The following is an 18,513-nucleotide window of genomic DNA, read 5'->3' as shown; positions in this document are numbered from 1 at the left end:
AATCAAATGGCAGAGGTAGGAGAAAAATTCATCACTTCTTCTGACAACAATCAATAACCTGCCTGACCAAAAACACAAAACAGAAGTGCACACATATTAGGACATTCTCAGACCTTAGCATCGGTTTTCAGACAACAAACACAACAGCATCGTTACCGAGGCCAAAAGGCTTCAGGTCAGGGGCGAAACACTGTCAACTGTGAAGTGCTGGACAAGTGAACATCAGGCTAGGCGGCCTCTGACAAAAACACTATCAGACGAAACAGCCTCAGGTGGGGCAGTGTTGTCCCCACTCCTACATGGCTGTATTGTACTGAACAGCAACATGCACTTCCTCTAATTATACTAAAGCGTAAATATCATGTCTGGCAGTGACAGTAATTCCACTCCTTATTTTAATACCAAGTAATGTAGGGGTCGACCGATATTGTTTTTTCAGGGCCGATACTGATACCAATTTTTAGGAGTTACTGAGACATATAATCGATATTTGGAACTGATATGCATTTACAATAAAAAAAAAATAAATTCTGTCAATATGTGAAATTTGAAATAAAACAAACTCCAACACAAAACATTGAAATGCTTTTAGCAAAAGTTTCATCAAAAGTGAAACTTTCAACATCACATACAGAAAGTTCCAAGCAACATTTTTAATAAAGTGTAGTGAAATCTTAAATAAAAACGAATAAATGAAAATAGCTTCCAGATGTTTCTCATACACTGGCACTTTCTTTGCATTTTTTAATTAATTAATTTTCAGTGATCAGTAAAATAAAATGCAGATACAGATAATCTGCAAAATGCCAAATATCAGCCCCAATAACTGGCCAGTGAAATAATCTGTTGACCCCTAGAATAAAGTAAGGGATTGGATTTTTTGATTCATAAATTTCAATATAATGTTACCAAGCACAAGGGCTGTACCTGCTTATGCCAGTCAAATCAGATTTGGCAGTACAATGTGAATATTGGATGATTCCTTTTTTGCCACATATAGTTTTGAAGTTTGAGCAGGGCTCAGCAGGATGTTCACTGTGACAGTGGCATTCACTCAGTATCGTAAACAAGCAAAGTTGCTAACAACATATTAAAAATGTGCAACAACATTTTTTGCATAATCCCAGTAGACTAAGGGCCTTTGGACTGATGATTCAAAGCTCTGACTTTCAGAGGAAAGCCATACTGATCAGAGCAAAGCTCCATTATTTCACATTTTGCAGGGTTAGCTTGTTGTTGAATATAGTAATTGCTGTGTTTTCTTTATCTTAGAATGAGGCCTTTATATCGACACACAGATCGAGTCCTGTTCCACAGAGTCTGTCATGTTGGTCTTCAGTAGCCAAAAACAGACAAACCAAACATTGACTCAAGATAGGGCCATTTGGCTTTTGCAACAGCCATCATAGATCTCTGACTTGCTCAGCACATGAGAGAAGTTTCAGTTCTGCAATATCACTATTGAATGCAACTAAATCTCACACACTAGACTTTTAAATTGAAGAATCACCTGAGTTGCTTACAGTTGCAGGATGTGTGAACCCGCAGCTACATCATGCACATGGACTTTCTGAAATGCTCCTGCAAATTAATGGTAAGTAACTACCTACAAAACCTATACTGACTGCTTGTTAAACCACATTGTCTTATTTTCTGCAAGTAACTAAACTAAAAATTAATTTTTAAAAAAGGTAACTAACTGCTTTAGCTGTTGATAAATCAGTAATGATTGAGTATGCAAATTAATCTGAAACCTCTCAGTTTCCGATTCCAAGGGTTAATTTTAACAGCTGTGCATCAAAATGCATTATGACGCCATTGGATAGACCTACAACCAATCAAGCAAAGGAACATGTAACATGAGTGACAAATGTGAACAGACTACAGCATGCAGATATGAGCGGTGATGGTGTAGCCTCAATATGTCTATGAACAAGTAATGCTGTTTTTGCCACCAGAATAGTATTATAATAGGAAATTCCACAGCAGCTACAGCCATCTTGGGTGCTTTTGAAAATGCCTTAACAGCACGTCTTTTTGGTAAGCTAGATTTTTGTTCTCCATAAGTCCCCTGCACAAGGATGTGCTCAGCCAAAACTGACGTCATCATGTATTTTGAGTAAAGTGCAAAGACTACAAAAGTTGTCAGTCATCATCTGGAACACCGCACATTTTAGATAAACAGTTGTGATTGGTGATTGTGTGAGGGGGACTTGACGCATTTTCTACAGCGAAAATACAACAAATTTGTTAGAATTATAATAACTCTTTTAACAATCCACACTGTTATTGTGAAAGGCAGACATCAAAATTGGAAATATTATGCCTACAAGGGAGAGTGTATCTTCATTTGACGGGCTGGAGCAGGGACATTCACCAGATTCAGCCTTAGGCTGTTTGTTCTGAGGCTGCCTGTCCTGATACCGTTTATCTCCGCTCAGTTTGTCTGATACCATTTTGCCAGATATTGTTTTGTCTGAGGCCTTTTGGTCTGATGCCATTTGTCTGCGGCCGTTTTGTCCATGGCCGCCTTGTCTGATCTTCAATTGGAGGACACCTCAAACTTAAAAATGTTTTTTTTTTTTTTTTTCTCTCTCTGTGGTCTGAGGCTGTTTGGTCAAGAGAATGATGCCCTTCTGTATGATGTCAGTGATATTGAAGTCTGAGTAACACCCACATAGTACAAGTCAAAGTGTTTCCTTTCTATGTTCTCTCTCACTATAATCTGAGCGTGATACACTCTCACAGGTGTTGTGTACGCTCACCATGCTGAGAATAATGATCTACTTGTGTAACCTTGCTATGAAGTGTACCCAGCTCGCTACATGGATAAACGCGCTGGTTCCTGGCAGAGAAAGCACCCAGGAAACAGAGAGGTGAGTAGAGATCATGGAGAGCTCTTTGTGCTGTGACATGGAGGCGACTCTTTGAAGATCAAAAGCTTGCAAGGGGGCACCAAGGTCCTGCCAGTCAAGCACAATTAAAACCTCTATGAGCCCGAGACGCTCTAAAGAGATAATGAGAAAGGGCTTCCTCTAATCCTGCCTAATTATGTTTGGATGCAACATTGGATTGCAGTAAACAGAGAGAGAGAGCGGCATCTCAGTTCTGCAGATCCAGTTTAGTTAACAGTATTGTCGGGTTAACAAAGGCCAAGCGAATTGTTGTTGCTTGTTAGTGCCACATATTAATATTAAGAGAACCATGTAAGTGTGGAAAGGTCTCTTTTTGTTCTCTGTTGTAGAGAAAGCAGTGCGTATTTATTTGATGCACTTGTATAATGTGCTATGAGTTTGACTTGTTTAATAAATGAGGTTTTGGGAGAATTAATCACACGGGGCACATACAGTACAATTCAACCCTGCAGTATCTAACCTTTTTGTTGACCAAACATGAGGGAATAAAGAGTGTATAGCCTCATTGCCCTCTTCTGGAGGAGGAGTACACAGCACCACACAACTGTTAGCTTTACTGTGAAATATATTGCAAGTACTATATTATATGCCATTCAGGTCAAATATTTGGTCAAATTTTACATCCTCATCAAGTTCCCTCCATGGATCAAATGTTGTTTAACCCTTTGAGACCTGAGCAAGTTGGCTTGATTCCTTTCAAATACACAGTAAGAAGTTACAAGTTCTGAGTCAAAAATCGAATGAAATTTAGAAGGGGGGGGTTTAAAATAATTTTTATTATAGTTTTCTGCACATTTTTCCCTTTTTAAAATGCTTATTTTATTATTTTCTCCTTCTCTCTCTCTCGTTTGAGAAAGGGACACTACTTTTACCAAGTTGCAAAATGGCCATTTAGCCATGATTTCTAAAGAAATAAAACCAACTTTCCCAGGTTTTAAAGATTTATTGCATGTCATAGACGTCTGAACTCGGCACAAGAAAACTGATGTTGTGCCAGCTGCACGACAATGACAATGCATGACAATTTGTTATTTACTTTGCTACATCAAATATTTTCATAAATCAACAATTTATATGCTATTCCTTAATCTTCCAAAACCTTTTTTTTTTTTACACATAAATTCAGAAAGGATGAGGGGAATAATTAATGGCCCAATTAGGCCACATGTGGGGGTCTCAAGACACAGGCTGCAACAAGGAATTTTAAACATGAGCCCATCCCTGTCGTTTTTCTAATGGCATTTTCACTCACCCTATCAGGTTTTCATCGTGCACAGACACGCTCATACTGAACTGTGCTGGCAAAGTCATCAAGGCAATAACAGGATTTTTCTCAAGCACTCCATGTTTTTGCACTGCATCAAGTTTTTGTTCGTCTGTAGAGATTCTGTCATCTTTCTTATCAAACAATCGTTTTGCTCCACACCGATTCCCCTGCAGTACAAAACCCCTTTGCTCGATTCACTATAGTGGCCCTGTCTCTTAGTTTAAGCCGCTTTTTATCGCTTTATGCCGGTTTGTGTCTCTCTCCTCTACCTCACACACACACACAAACATCACTGCTACACAAAAGGAGCAGATGCGGTCTCCATTATTTGCTCCAAAAATTAATTCCGAAGCCAGTTCTCATCATTAAAAACTGTGCTCTTGTAGTTATTCTAAGCTTGTTCCTGGAACATTTGTGGTGTTTTCATTACGCAAGCCAAAGGCTGCAGTCAGGTTCAATGATCAGAAGTGATGCAAAACACTGTCAAACCTTTAGTCAGCTCTGCCAATAAGATGTAATGTACTAACATGATAGTCAATACTAGTTCAGCTGTCTCCGTCCAAGATAGCAGCCTCACAAGCAAAAAGCGAATGAGTCATGGCTGGCTTCCCAGTTTTGAATCATTAAGTTGATAAAGTGAGAAAATGAAATGTTCCATTTTAAATATGATCAAATCTGCTTATTAAAGCTCAGTTTTAATGATATGTTAACTGAGTGGATTAACATCAGAAATGCCAGTGGAAAACTGAAACAACTGCATGGACATGCATGTGTTGATATACAGCATTCACACTAGGCTGGTTGTCCAAGGCAACAGATATGTCCCATGATATTTACTTAAAGCAAATAACTGAAAAGATCTTGCAAAATGTTTGTTAGTACCAGTTTGTGTTGCAGATTTGATAGCTTGCACACAGAATTGACATAAGCATTTGATTATTGTGCTATTTGTGCAGCCAGTCTTGTAACATTGTACCACTATTCTGGCTTGGCATCACACAGACAAATGCTGCAGCCGGGCAGCAATATTTGGCAAATGCCACTCTAAAATAATATCTTGTCCTTCTCCTTAGACTACAATATGCTAACATATTTTCAGCTTTGAATAGCAATTCACATGTTAGCAAAGTGACCCCATTTTTTCCACCTAAATTATGGCATGAATGTGTTTTTAAAATGCAGGAAAAAAGCTTTAATTAGCCGATAGACTGATTTCCCAACACCAAACCCAATCAGAGCTGGAGTCAATGCTCTGTTTTGGGTTTGTTTTTTTTGTTTTTTTTGCTGTTTTATTTTGTCCTGGTGTTTCATGTTCAAAGTCACAAACCTGCCAGAAAATCAGGACCATAAACAGCAAAAAGCGGCATGGAAGCCAGTGAAAATGTTTTAGTGGTTACTTCTTTTTTACATTGTTTATCTCTACTAAATTTTGAATGATGTTCAAGCACTGCTTGAACAGCCAAGGACGTAATCTTGTGGTGGTGCGTCATTGCATTGTGCCAGCAAATAGCTAAGATAAATATGTCCACTTGGGTGTCATATTTTAATTGCTACCGATAAACACCGTTCAGAGCTGGAGTCAATGAATACCCTTGGCTCTGCACAGACATTAGTCTTCGGAATGAATGCCAGATGTTAGTGGGGTAAGTTGTTTTTTTTTGTCAGGTAGAAAAGGGGCCTAAGTGTGTGTTTATTTATTTTTAAGACCTATCATATTCTTAAATATGATATATTTTTCATGATATACTGTACACTGTATTGTATAGTGACTTGAGGTTGCATATGTCCCCATTTAAATGGCCCTTCTCTGCTGCACTGGACTAAAATTATAGAATGACAGGATTTTGCCTAATAGAACAAGTCTCAGTAACACTTTATTGCCTAATGAGCCCCTTTCAGTGCCTAGACTTTAGCAGCCATCGTTGAAAATAATATAATGATTTTCACTTATTATCCTCCTTAATAATGCTTCAGTCATGCCACCCCTTTATGCCACCATTTAGCTACAGGAAAATAAATATAGTGAATAAATGCCTATGGCGTGCACACTCACATACACCACATACTGTATGTGCAGAACCATGCACATACTAATACACACTCTGATTTTATGCAGTTGCTTCGACTCTATACCTTCTCAAAACATTCACTTTTCTCTCTAACAATTACAGTTCTGAGTTTTCAACATCCATAAGTGTTGTTTGTCTCTTGGAAAGATGTATTTCAATAAATATATTTATTCTTAATTTTACCACTATCCTGTTGCCTGTGTCCAGTATTTGCATTGTGCAATGCAGCACCATTTCCCTGCTCTTTAGTTTTCTTACAGCTTGGCAGAATAACAGTCCTTATAGAAGAACAAAATGCCACTAGCTGTCCAAAATCTGTTATGAATGCATGAGGGAAAAGTCAACACAATTTAGACAGCAGTTTGGAATCATAAGCTGGTATTGAACACATATTGGTCACGTGGACAAGAGGAGAGCATTTACTCTGTCATAGGTTCATTCTTCTTAACATGACCTTGTTGTACTGTTACTATTTCCATGCCAGAGGGGAGAGCTACAGTATAGACCCCGCCTGGTCCCCTAAAAGAAATTTAATAACGGACATGTAGGAAACACTAATTAGGTTTTATGTCAATTTAAGTGATTCTGAGTGCTGTCCTTCAGTATATAGTGTCCTTGAATGCACAGGGTGCAGATCCTGTATCCCAGACAGACAAATGGTTTTCTAACAATATTATCAACATGTCATAATAGGTACTTAGCATAGTTAAAGGCTGCATAGCTGATCTAATATAATGGGTCTGCTGTTGGGAAATTGTGCGTTATGATGGAATAGCGGATTTATTTCACTCATTTTTTGCTTTGTGTGCTTCACATAGATAAACTCAAACATCACTATTTTTCAAAAATGGTACATTTAAAGAGTACTTCGAAAAATCACAACACTCTACGTCTATAGAGTGCTTTATGTGACATGATTGCAAATGTGAATCAGTTGTAGCAGGATTTCAAAAGGAGAATAGTCCTCCAAAAAAAGAGAAAAGGTTAAAAAGCACTCACCTGATGAACTTTGATGGTCCATTCATGATTTGTCCTATTCCATTATGTGGTTGCTTTATTGATTATCAGCTCAAGTTTAACCAAGATAGCTGCTGTGAGGTTGTTGTCAACAGATTACTCTCCGATTAGCAAAACAGAATCCAGTCTCCACGCTTGTCTTAACATATGGAAGGCCTGTTAAGTTAAATGACTCAAAAACTAGTTCGTTTCATCATTATTTATATATAAATCTAAACAGATCAGCCCTTTTAGCTCACCAATTTAATAACTTATATACAAATGCCTATATGCATAGTTTAAGACCTGTCACTCATCCAGACATGTCAGGAAGTTGCAACTCAACCTCAGTTAAGCCATTATCTGGACAACCTGAAAGCCATTACCAGCAATGATGGAATGGATTCCCGTGGGGACAGTAGATGGACAGTTACATAGATGGCAGGTGATGAGGTGGACAAGGGAACATGGGGAATGGTTATAGCTCCCATTCCTCATACTCAATTACTGTGCTGGGCTCACTGAGACCTACAAATGAATCCAACTTATGGCAGAGTTGTCACTTTTAGCATGGTTGGATGGGCCAAAAATCTTTAACAGTTGCCTGCAGAGCTGGGTGGGAATGGTATGAATGGACATTTATAAGATGAAAGCGGCCTGTACCTCAAATCTCACTAGTTCCTGAGCTTATAAAGCCATGCAATTTGCCATCTTCTTAAACTTGAAATATACAAAATATATTAAATGACACTATGTATGTTTTTTTTTATTCGGTTGACTTGTTAATTTGTGTCCTTGTAAATACTGAACTTGCCAAAATTATATTTTTTGGGATAATTTATGACAACACAGTTCCCCCATAATGCATGACTTGGTTAAAGGTCTGGTGTGTAAGGTTAAGGAGGATATATTGGCAGAAACTGAATGCAATATAATAAGAATGGGGTTTTTAAGGTGTATAAAAGGAATAAAAAATAAAAAAATAAAAAAGTAAAACAAAAGGAATTCTTACCGGAAGCTTTCAGCTGGTTGTAATCTGCAATCCTCACTGCTAAAACTCTATACATATACAAAAGGATGTCAAGGTTGAGATTAAGTCAGGCAAAAAAATTACAGTATGGATAAAAAATATGTGATGAAATAATATTATTAAAGACAATCCAAAAACATCAGGTAATGCAATACTATCAAATAATTCTGCTAATCATAACTCTCCATTATACAGAAATGTGTGACAAAGGTATATTTATATATTATAGTTTAAGTCTACAGTATGCTGCACTGTTATAAAGGTTGAATTTGGTCAACTTGGCCGACTGTAAGCTGAACAACCAGAGCTCACATTTGTACTGTGCAGCACTAACTTTGCGTAGTGAGTGAGAGAGCGGGGGAAGAAAAAAGAAAAAGAAAAGGCTGAGCCTACTTTCCAAAGGCAATGTACTTTTTTTGTTTTACAGGATGTACTGTATATTTTCCTGATTTCCTGCAGCACTGCATAACTAAAAAATATCAGCAGAGCTGCTCAGTGTTAGTGAGTAAAACAAAGTAAACAAGTCACAGTGCACCTCCTCGAGAGACTTCTGCATTCAGGAACACAAAAGCCGTCCCAGCCTGTGTTTTTCTTGGTGTTTGAGGACCATTCCTCACTCACGACACGCAGCCCCTTGAAACAATCACATTCACAGTCCAAGCCGTCTTACTTCACCTAAAGGCATCTCTGGGTTAGATGTGGTGGGTCAGTTTATAGGTTTCAGTCATGCACTATTCATAACTATGCACCCAGCTCAATACTATGAAACTATTTTCCAAGTATTGTCTTTCATTGTAAAATGCCTCTGAGAGATGCTTTTGAAAGACAACACTGCAGTGGTCGCCTGCTGTTTTTTCCCCCCTTAAGAATGCCATTTTATTCTTTTGGTTATTTGTTGTTGTTTTGATATGCTCATCCCTAATGTGTTGACACAAACTATGCATATACATTTTTGTTGTTATAATTCCACTTCTGGAGCCTAAAAAGAATAATAGCTAATAGTATAAAGCAATAATTTAAAACACTGCTGTTGTAAATATATAACCATTACAGGTCCTGTGCATTTGATTAAGGAGAATTTATTGGCAGAAACTAAATACAATACAATTATTATGTTTTTTCTGGTGTAAAATTATCTGAAAACAAGACCTGTTGTGATTTTGTTACTTTAGAATGAGTGGTTACTATTTTCATAAGGAAAATGTTCTGGTGATTTTTGGCACCTGCCACCACCCACTGTGATGAGAGCATCCCAAAAACACTGATTTTTTTAACATGAAACTGTTTTATTCAGTGTTTCTTTAAAAGAGAAAGAGGCCCCTCAGGAACAGCTGAATCTTAAGTTATCAGAAAAATAAAAGTAAGCACAAATCGGCAGATGCTGGGCTATCAGTCCATGTCTTACATGCCAAACAACATTAGAGAAACACTGATTTATATCCTGAAACGGCTTAATTCAATGTTTTTGTCTGTTTTTTATTTGTATGTTTTGGAAAGGAAGAAGGCTCAGCCAATAATTCGGCTCCTGGTAAAAACCTCCTACCAATGAACACTGACGGAAGTCTAACATCTGGCATCACTTGGTTGCAATCTGCAATCCTCACTGCTAGATGTAAAAACCCCCCTTAATTTTTTACACTGGACCTTTAACTAATATATTGAGCAGAAGCTTTAAGTGCAGGCTAGTCAGTGATTTTGGTTAAAATTTTACAACTGCAGTCAAAATTGGATTTTGGAGCAGTTTATTTAAATGATGAGAGAAAAGAATGGCAAGTAGGTCACGTTTTAGTCGTAACTTATTAAAAACAGCCAACAAATAACGGATGAAAGCTCTCAAAACAAATAGTCTTTTTCAAATTTACTTTTGCTCACATAATATTGGAAGGTAACCCATTCTAAAACGCTCGAAGACAGCAAACTACCAGACCATCTGGATCTCAGGCTCCTTTTGGCTTTGCAAGCTGAAAAAAAGTCAGGTGATAGTCAGGCGCTGCTACTTGCAAAAAGTGAGCCACTCCTGCTGTAGCCTTAGCAATCTGCAACACACTTCACAGTGGCAACATAGTCTCAGCAGGACTTTAAGTGTTTCCATTAAACACAAGGATTCCTTTTGACCTAAAAATTAAATCACCAGTAAGCCTTGATTTGCTGACAGAGTATTGTATTATAAGGTAAGTTAACATTTGAACTGCCCACACAGCAATTGTCGCTCTTTGGTTTTCCATCAGCTCCGCAGTGATAACAGCATGTTGGCATTTATACACCACTAAAGCTGATTAATCTCAAGCCTGACAGTAAATATGCTCGCATTTGAGTCATGCTCACAGAGGGGAGAAAAAAACTTGAGCCATGAAAACATAACTAAATGGCTCAAGTATATTTTTGAATGATTTCGCTATACCCCAAGCACTTGCAAATGGCCACTGGCTGTCAGAGCAGAGGGAAAAAGCAGCTGAGGACAGGTATATGGTATATTTCATTAGACATGGAGCCTAAGGGGAGCTGACTACACTGTATGTTTGTCACAGAGGATTGATGACTGCTTTCTATAAAGGTAAATAAATAAATAATAGCAGTAATCCCAGAGATGTGACGGCCATAATGTGTGCTGCAATGAAAAGCTGCGGTCTGAGGTTTCTGATAGAAGTTTAATTCGCCATGGAATATGTCTCATTTATTTATTTATATAACCGTGCCATTTATTCATGTACTGCTGCAAACATGTTGCTGAAAGATTGGATTCTCTTTAACTACAAAGCTCAGTGGGTTATCAGGTTTACTGCCACCTATTAAAGTATCCTCTGCTTTCAAACCTGAAGAGATGACTAAATGTTTTTCTGGGAGAAATGAGTGCTTAAGCAAACTTCAAACGAAAAGCACACAGTCTTCTCAAATATCCTTTTTCCCAACACCCCTTTTTTCTTACATCACAGCAAAAAAAAACATAAAATAAATGAAATAAAAATTACATGTTAGCATAGCTGTTGTTTTAATTTTATAGTGTTGAATTAATCCATGTATACATGGTAGAAAACAATAAGCAGTAGCAGTGTTGAAGACCTCTTTTTTATGTTGAGGAACCAGTGCTTTTCTGTTTGTATAAGTGTGTGCAAGGTTGAAGGGAATACTAGAGTACATGTGAATGCTTTGTTTCTTTATTCCAGGTACAAATGAACTGACTTTTCTTGGAAATATAAAAGTTCAGTTTAGATGTAATGCTCCCACCCACTGGCACCCATATTGCTGTTTTTTCTTGGAAAAACTAGTGTGTGCAACCCATTTTAAAATAGATGTTGTTGCTCAGTTCTTATCAAAAACTGTTTCTTTTTTGTTGATGTTAATTATATCGCTGTCAAGAACATCTTTCTTTAGCTGACCAACAGTGTTTATATGCTGTATTTCTTTGTTAGGTATAAAAGCTCTCCTGCTGACTCTTACTCTTGAATCAGAAAACACGGAGGGAAAAAGTGGTTTGTGTGACATTAAGTTTATATTATCGAAGCATTACAAGATTCCTTTCTATCCTGAATGAGAATGTACTGTGTTAACAGGGAAACATGACACACTGAATCATAAATGGAAACCATGCCATATTTAAGGTTCACGTTTTAAGTACTTTTGACGTTATTAGTCAGAAAACATGTCTGAAAACATGTAGACATAATATAATGTTTCTCTGGCCCTGTTTACAAGTGGTATTAACATTTGTCCTTGGTTAATGGATCACAAATGGACAGCTCTTAGTACAGGTGTGAGTGCACTGAAAGTGCCCTCAATTAATGTTGAGATCTGATCGCTCAGCCGACTAGCTGATCCAGGCAGCATGTGGCCAAATTATTTCAGCAGTATGAACACTTATGTGTCCTGGGCCACACTAACAGATCGCGTACCCAGCTGACGTCCTTGCTTATTGGACGCCCAACCTTTGTTGGTTTAGTTGCACAACGACGAGACGCATGTGCTTGCACATTGTAATGATAGGTGTGAACAGAGACTTAGAGCTGTTGTGATCAGATCTCCCAAGACACATGTTGATACCATGTGTAAACTGGCTCTACTTGTTTACTGATCTTTGTATTCATATAGGAGATGCTTATGAGTGTTTCACTCATGGGGCGGCTGTGGCTCAGGAGGTAAAGCGAGTCTCCTATTAATTAGAGCATTGACAGTTCAATTCCCAATCCTCTCCAGTCAACATGTCAAAGTATCCTTGGGCAAGATACTGAACCCGATGAAACCTGATTAGCAGGTGTCATCTCATTCAATAGCCATTCATGATTCTGAACTCATTAACTACTTCAGGGACTACTGAACCTATAATTTAACTGGATATGTCACTTCATGATATGTACAAGCTTATTACATGTCAAAGGCATAAGTTATAACTTCAGTTCTGCCTTACATATGGCTTTTAAATAGTTAGAAGAAAAACATTTTTTTATTTCCAACACATGTAGCAGTGCAATCTGCGAGACTCCAAACAATAAAAGTAAAACCAATTTCAACAAACCTAAGATGTATTAAGAGGTGAGATAAGTGTAACCTAAATTGTGTCATCCAGAAGAGCCTTAACTTTAAACGTTGTTGTGTTAAATACGTCTCAAATCAGCGGGCCAGCTCTTCACTACAGCCATCCTTGTTTTCAAGTGTGAGGAACTAAAGGGGGCAGTAAAATTTTAAATAAAATTCAATTTAAGGTCAAAATAAAATTGGGATGGGAGGAGTACTTCTCATCTAATTCATTTCAAGTATAGCATGGAGGTATTCACATTTAGTGTTTCAGCTTTTTTTTCCTTTTTCTCCTACATTACATGTTTTTTGTTCTTCAACTGTTATAACCTTTAAGGATGTCAAAACCAGTATCCTCCAAATCCTCAAGGTTCCAGTCTTTGAAGTACAGAACAAGGTTAGAAGAACTATTTCAGTCTTAAGTACTAGTGGCTGACAAGTGAAGAAACAGTGAACAATTAACTATATATATATATATATATATATATATATATATATATATATATATATATATATATATGTATATATAAAAAATGTTAAATGTGTTCTTTAGGTTTACTTGGAACAACAGTGTCTTCACTTGTCAGTCACTAGTAATTAAGATGCCATTCCCAACTCCTCCTAGAGGCTTTGTACGGAAATAATGAATACAGGTGTATGCTTTTTAAATTCAATAGTGTGTACATTTTCCCCTGAGCCATCTGAGAATATTGTAAATGAACACCTCAACACCATTACTTACCTCAACTCCATTTTTGTCAACCATCTTTGAAATAGGTTTCAATTGAATCACATTTTCTTTGTTCTTGGTTTTAATTTTAGAAAAATGAATTGCTAACAATATTATTTTCAATAATTTCAAGCAATTGAAATTGTAATAGCAAAGAACATCAAGGCTGTGAGGTTGATGTAATAAGGAGAACAATGACACTGATATTATAACAGCAATAACTCACTCCAAAATAATCCTGCAGACATTTTCTTGAACAGCACTTCTCTGACTAAGATTGCAACTAAAGTCATAAATCATCACAATGAGATATTATAAAATATGTCTTATCTTTCTAATAGATTCAATTTGTGTAGGAGCATTAAAAGTCAGTGGGAAACTGAATTAAGTAAATGCAGATCCTTGTACAACTAGTTTAAATATGAACACTTATTTGATTTTTTTCTGCATGCTCATAATAACTACATGGAAAAATTCTGTATTTCACATCTTACCTTAGTAAGGAATTCGATACAAAGGCTACAGAATACAAGATAAGCTTTTCCAAGACCACTGAAACCAAAATCTATCATCTGACCTGCATAAACATGGAGCTCTCGTCTATCTGTCTTACTCTTCTGCAGACAAATTGCCACAATAATGCTGTACAACAACAGCAATACAAACCATCTATCTGGCAACGGAAATACAAGCACTCTGTATTAGGCCATTCATTCCGGTTTTTGACCTGCAGCCTCACTGAGTGAATCAGGTCTTTCCCTGCACACAGCAGAGGAGAGGATGGACAACAGCAGACTGGTTGTGAGTTCATCTCAGGGAAAATGTGAACAGACGAAGAATCATTTCCTCATCTGTAACTACGGGTCATTTACTATCTCCAATCCAGCTCAACTGCATGTGTTTCCAGTGGGGGAGAAACATGAAGCATCTGCAGAATGCTGAAATCACATCTTTCAGGACATTATAATCAAACCCAAACTCTTTTATTCCACAACAAGAGGTCAATGCCATCTGCTTTACTCAGCCTTTACTGAGTTGTATGCAGTGCAAAGATATGTTATTGTCAACCCTTGTCAGGTCAAAATAGATAGAAGTGCCTATATCATGTTCACAAATACACCAGGCTGCACAAGGCACATGTGCCAGGACAACTGAAAGTTGGAGATTTGAGAACTTCAGCAAATTTTAGGCAGAGCCTAACTTAACAAATACAAATTAGGTCATGAGCTTACCAGAAACCTTGTGGTTTTTCAGCCCCTTCATAATATTTGTTTACACTGTGATATAGAAAACAGCTTACAACAACTGTTTTGACAGGAAACAGGTCACAAGCTCTGTAAGCTCTCTTGGCAGAATGGGTCTGATAAATACACAATATAAACTGACAAAAAGTCAAGAAAGGTAGTATTCTAAGACCTATTTTATTTATTTAACAATACAACCATACACCTTCTGACACACTGCCCTCAAACTTGGAAGAAACGAAAATGAACTCACTAAAAGCATCCGGTTAGTCTCGGTAGTTGTTTACTGAGTTAGTCCACTGTTCTGACAATTACCAACTCTGATTTGGACAAAATAAACCCTTGATTTAGTTAACAAGAAGACTTCAAATTCTGTGTGAACCTTAAAAAATCGATTTAGCCTAGGATTTTACTTTTCATGTGGAATTTTGATCTTATGTGTAAGCCCAATGGCCAAACAAACTAGCCAATAATTCTAAAATGATAAAGCTAAGCTACTGACCTAGGTGACTCTTTGCCCAAACATCCCAATCAAATAGCCAAGGTGTTGTGATCATTCACTGCTTTGTCGGTTAGAAACACATCTTAGCCTAAAATAAGAATGGGGAGATTATTGCCAGTAAAAGTGCCACAAAAAATGCATACAGAGCCCTTGCAACATGAGATCATGTATGTAAGCAGTGCAGCGCAAATCCTTTTGTGTAAGCAGTGCAGCGCAAATCCTTTTGTGTAAGCAGTGCAGCGCAAATCCTTTTGTGAAATGGGAACCTGATTGTTCTGTGCCGACGTACGGAAATAACCACCCTTAAATCTAGATATTTCTCCTATTGTCATAAAAAGCATTAGGTAACTGCTTCGAGAGAGCATTTCCACAAATTCAGTATCAACTGAAATTTATGCTGGCCAGTAGGATTTTTCAACCCACACACGCATTTATCACAATGCAAAAATGGCAGACATGAACAGTAAGTCTCAGAATGATACATTACATCAATATTATAGCAATAATAATTTCACTACAATGTGCACGGCTAATAGGCACAGTGCTCTTCACATATCTACAGATTTTGCATTAATTTCAGTTACAGTGAGGTTTTTTGATACTGTAATGAACCTGTTAAAACTGCATTAAACATACAGAATGCACCTCACAATCTTGTCTTCAAAAACAGATTAATGGAAAAAAGCACATGCACTTTTATTTTTGACAGGGGCGGCTGATATCTGTTTTATAATTTATAGGGTGGGTCAGTCGTTTCACCAGCATTTATCCTCATTGATTTGTTTAACTCTCAGGGGCCCTTTTCTTTCCGTAGCTTTTGGGATGTAATAAAAGAGGCTGGGATATATTGGTCCCTCATTCCCAAAAGGTAAGCAGAGATGGAATATATTATTCAGCATATTCACTCCCAAAGCATGGAACAACACTTTAACAAGAGTGTGGGATAATGTAGTTTGCAGTGCCATTTCAATGTCATCCTAGAGTTACAAACTATAGAAATATGTCACCTGTCAAAAAGTTTGGTTAGACATATTCAAATCTTATTGAGAAAAAAAATTGCTATTTCGTTTGCTCTGTGTTTAATCACAATGTATTTAAATTGCAGGATGAAAACTGGTCTTTGTTTAATTTAATTTCTCTGTCAGTCTTCTCTCAGACTCTGATGCTAAAAAAAGGCTGCATTCCTTCCATTGGATCAATACTCCACTGATGTCTGGAGAAGTGTAATGGCAACCAAGGCCCCCTGGGGAGCACAACCACAGCTCTGTGCTCAGCCTCGGGCTCCCTGATGACCTGTCCTTCTGGAGACCTGGCCCAGAACTGACCTCAGAGCAAACCACCAGGCCAATTAGCACTGGCGCTCTCCAGGGCCTACCTATCTGCACATTTGATAAGGATGCCACACAGTCAAGCTGAGGCCTGTCTCTCATTCATTATGTGACCGCAGACAGTCCCCGGTGGATTGTTTTTTAACCAGCTTGATGACCAGAATGAACAGTGTAATAGTGTTCTACTCTAACTATTTACGGTAAATATCCATCCTTACAATGCTGATGTATTTACACATACAATGAAATGCACAGCTGAAAGATTTATTGCAAATGCTTAGTAGTTAGTTCATGTTCGGGTTACAAGACAATTCTTAAATGACTAAAACAAAACAACACCTTGAGTCACTTTACAAAGTTTGACTGCAGATGCTCTAAACCTGACAAGCTACATAACTGAGCTCAACTGCACTCAACATTAATAATGACAATAAACTGTACATAAAGATGGACAACATGAAAGTTCCCCCAAAATGTAACATTTCAATCTTGAATGCCCCCTGGTGTTTGTCTGCAGTATAGGTCATAAAGCCCACCACTACACGTTAGTGAATGGGACAAAGGCCACACTAAAAACTAAAAATACACACCAAATAAATCTTTCCCAAAGATGGTTTCTGTCACCAAATGTTGTTCTCATTGCCCTGATGTTTGTTCAACTGTTTGTTTTTATGATAAGTTTGTTTTTAATGAGTTTTGGCAGCGCCCGTATCCCGGATATTTTAGCATCACTTAAGCATAGCGGGGGTAAGTGGGGGCGAGTTCTCTATCTTCAGATACAGTCTATGATAATGACACAAGGATATCAAATTTAATATTGCATTGATCTCTGGGCTTATTCATATCAAGAAGCCATTAAGTATTTTGGCTGTGGAAATATTACACATCATAACTGACACTGTTTAAAAACAAAGTTATGTTTGTCCTTTGTCCTACAACAGTGTTGTCAGATTTGTAATCTGACCCCATTGAACACCTCTTAGAACAATGCACTGGTATCACTCAAAAAACGGTTGCTTTACATAAACATCTGTCAAGGCAAAGAGCATGCATAGTCTATTTCTGGACTTTGGTGCAGATTACAATGTATTCACCTCTATTAGTCATGCTATAGCATTTCTTGCCCAAGCTAACAGCAGTGTGTGACAAACTGTCACACAGCACAGTTGCTGGAGCTGTGTAAGTGATGCAATTGAACTGGAGCCTTTTGCCTAGAGGCTCTCACGGCCGAGATGCTTTTAGAAAACATAGTTTGGCTGCAGTTAAATTTCATTTACCTAGGCACACACCAGCATACACATCCACAGGCGCTTTCTGTGAATTGGCTTCTGGTCAATTCTGGACATTTTCTGCTGCTTTATATATATATATATACACACATATATATAATAACTGCCTCACAGATGTATGCTTCTGACAACCTATCAGGTTTTAGTAAAAATCCATGTCTATATACACTAATATGTGGTTATGATGTTGACAGCGCCTCAAATATGGATGTTGCTGCAAAGAAGCTACAATTTCTAAAACACAGATGCTTCAGATGCATCTTCAACCCAGCAGCACACAAGAGTTATACAATCAGCAAAGTTTTAAGGTGGACACTCAAGATTAGTGTCACCAATTCAGTATCCGACCAAATATCTCTTCTTCTGTTCCTGAGTTATGAAGTCAACCTTTGACCTTTTGAACATAAAGGGTCATCACTTTATCATTTTATCCTATAAGGTATTCGTGTGAAATTATCTCATAATTAACATATTAATTCCTGATTTATGGCCAAAAATGTGTTTTGTGAGGTGACCTTTGACCACCAAAATGGAATCAACTCATCCTTGAGGCTTGTGCTGATTTTGAGTCAATTCCCTCAAGGTGTCCTTGGCATATCACAAGGAGGATGGATGGACAATCCAAAAACTGAAG

The 18,513-nt window shown here is 37.6% G+C and overlaps 2 long non-coding RNA genes across 2 annotated transcripts in view; one reads left to right on the top strand and one right to left on the bottom strand.

The window, feature by feature from the left end:
• The window catches only part of LOC148189156 (uncharacterized), a 224,776-nt gene that overhangs the window by 111,431 nt on the left and 94,832 nt on the right, over positions 1-18,513 (bottom strand). The gene's annotated exons all lie outside the window — the stretch shown is intronic.
• LOC148189157 (uncharacterized) lies at positions 1,311-17,218 on the top strand. The gene is made up of 3 exons (XR_015776969.1): positions 1,311-1,594; positions 2,749-2,876; positions 16,408-17,218. It is a non-coding gene; the product is annotated as an uncharacterized LOC148189157 (long non-coding RNA).

The sequence above is a fragment of the Plectropomus leopardus genome, chromosome 7 (assembly GCF_026936395.1).
Source record: "Plectropomus leopardus strain MGB_pleo_1.0 chromosome 7, ASM2693639v1, whole genome shotgun sequence".
In the NCBI taxonomy this organism is placed as follows: domain Eukaryota; kingdom Metazoa; phylum Chordata; class Actinopteri; order Perciformes; family Serranidae; genus Plectropomus; species Plectropomus leopardus.
Note: the sequence above shows the minus strand (reverse complement) of the source record. Positions and strands in the feature narration are given on the sequence as shown.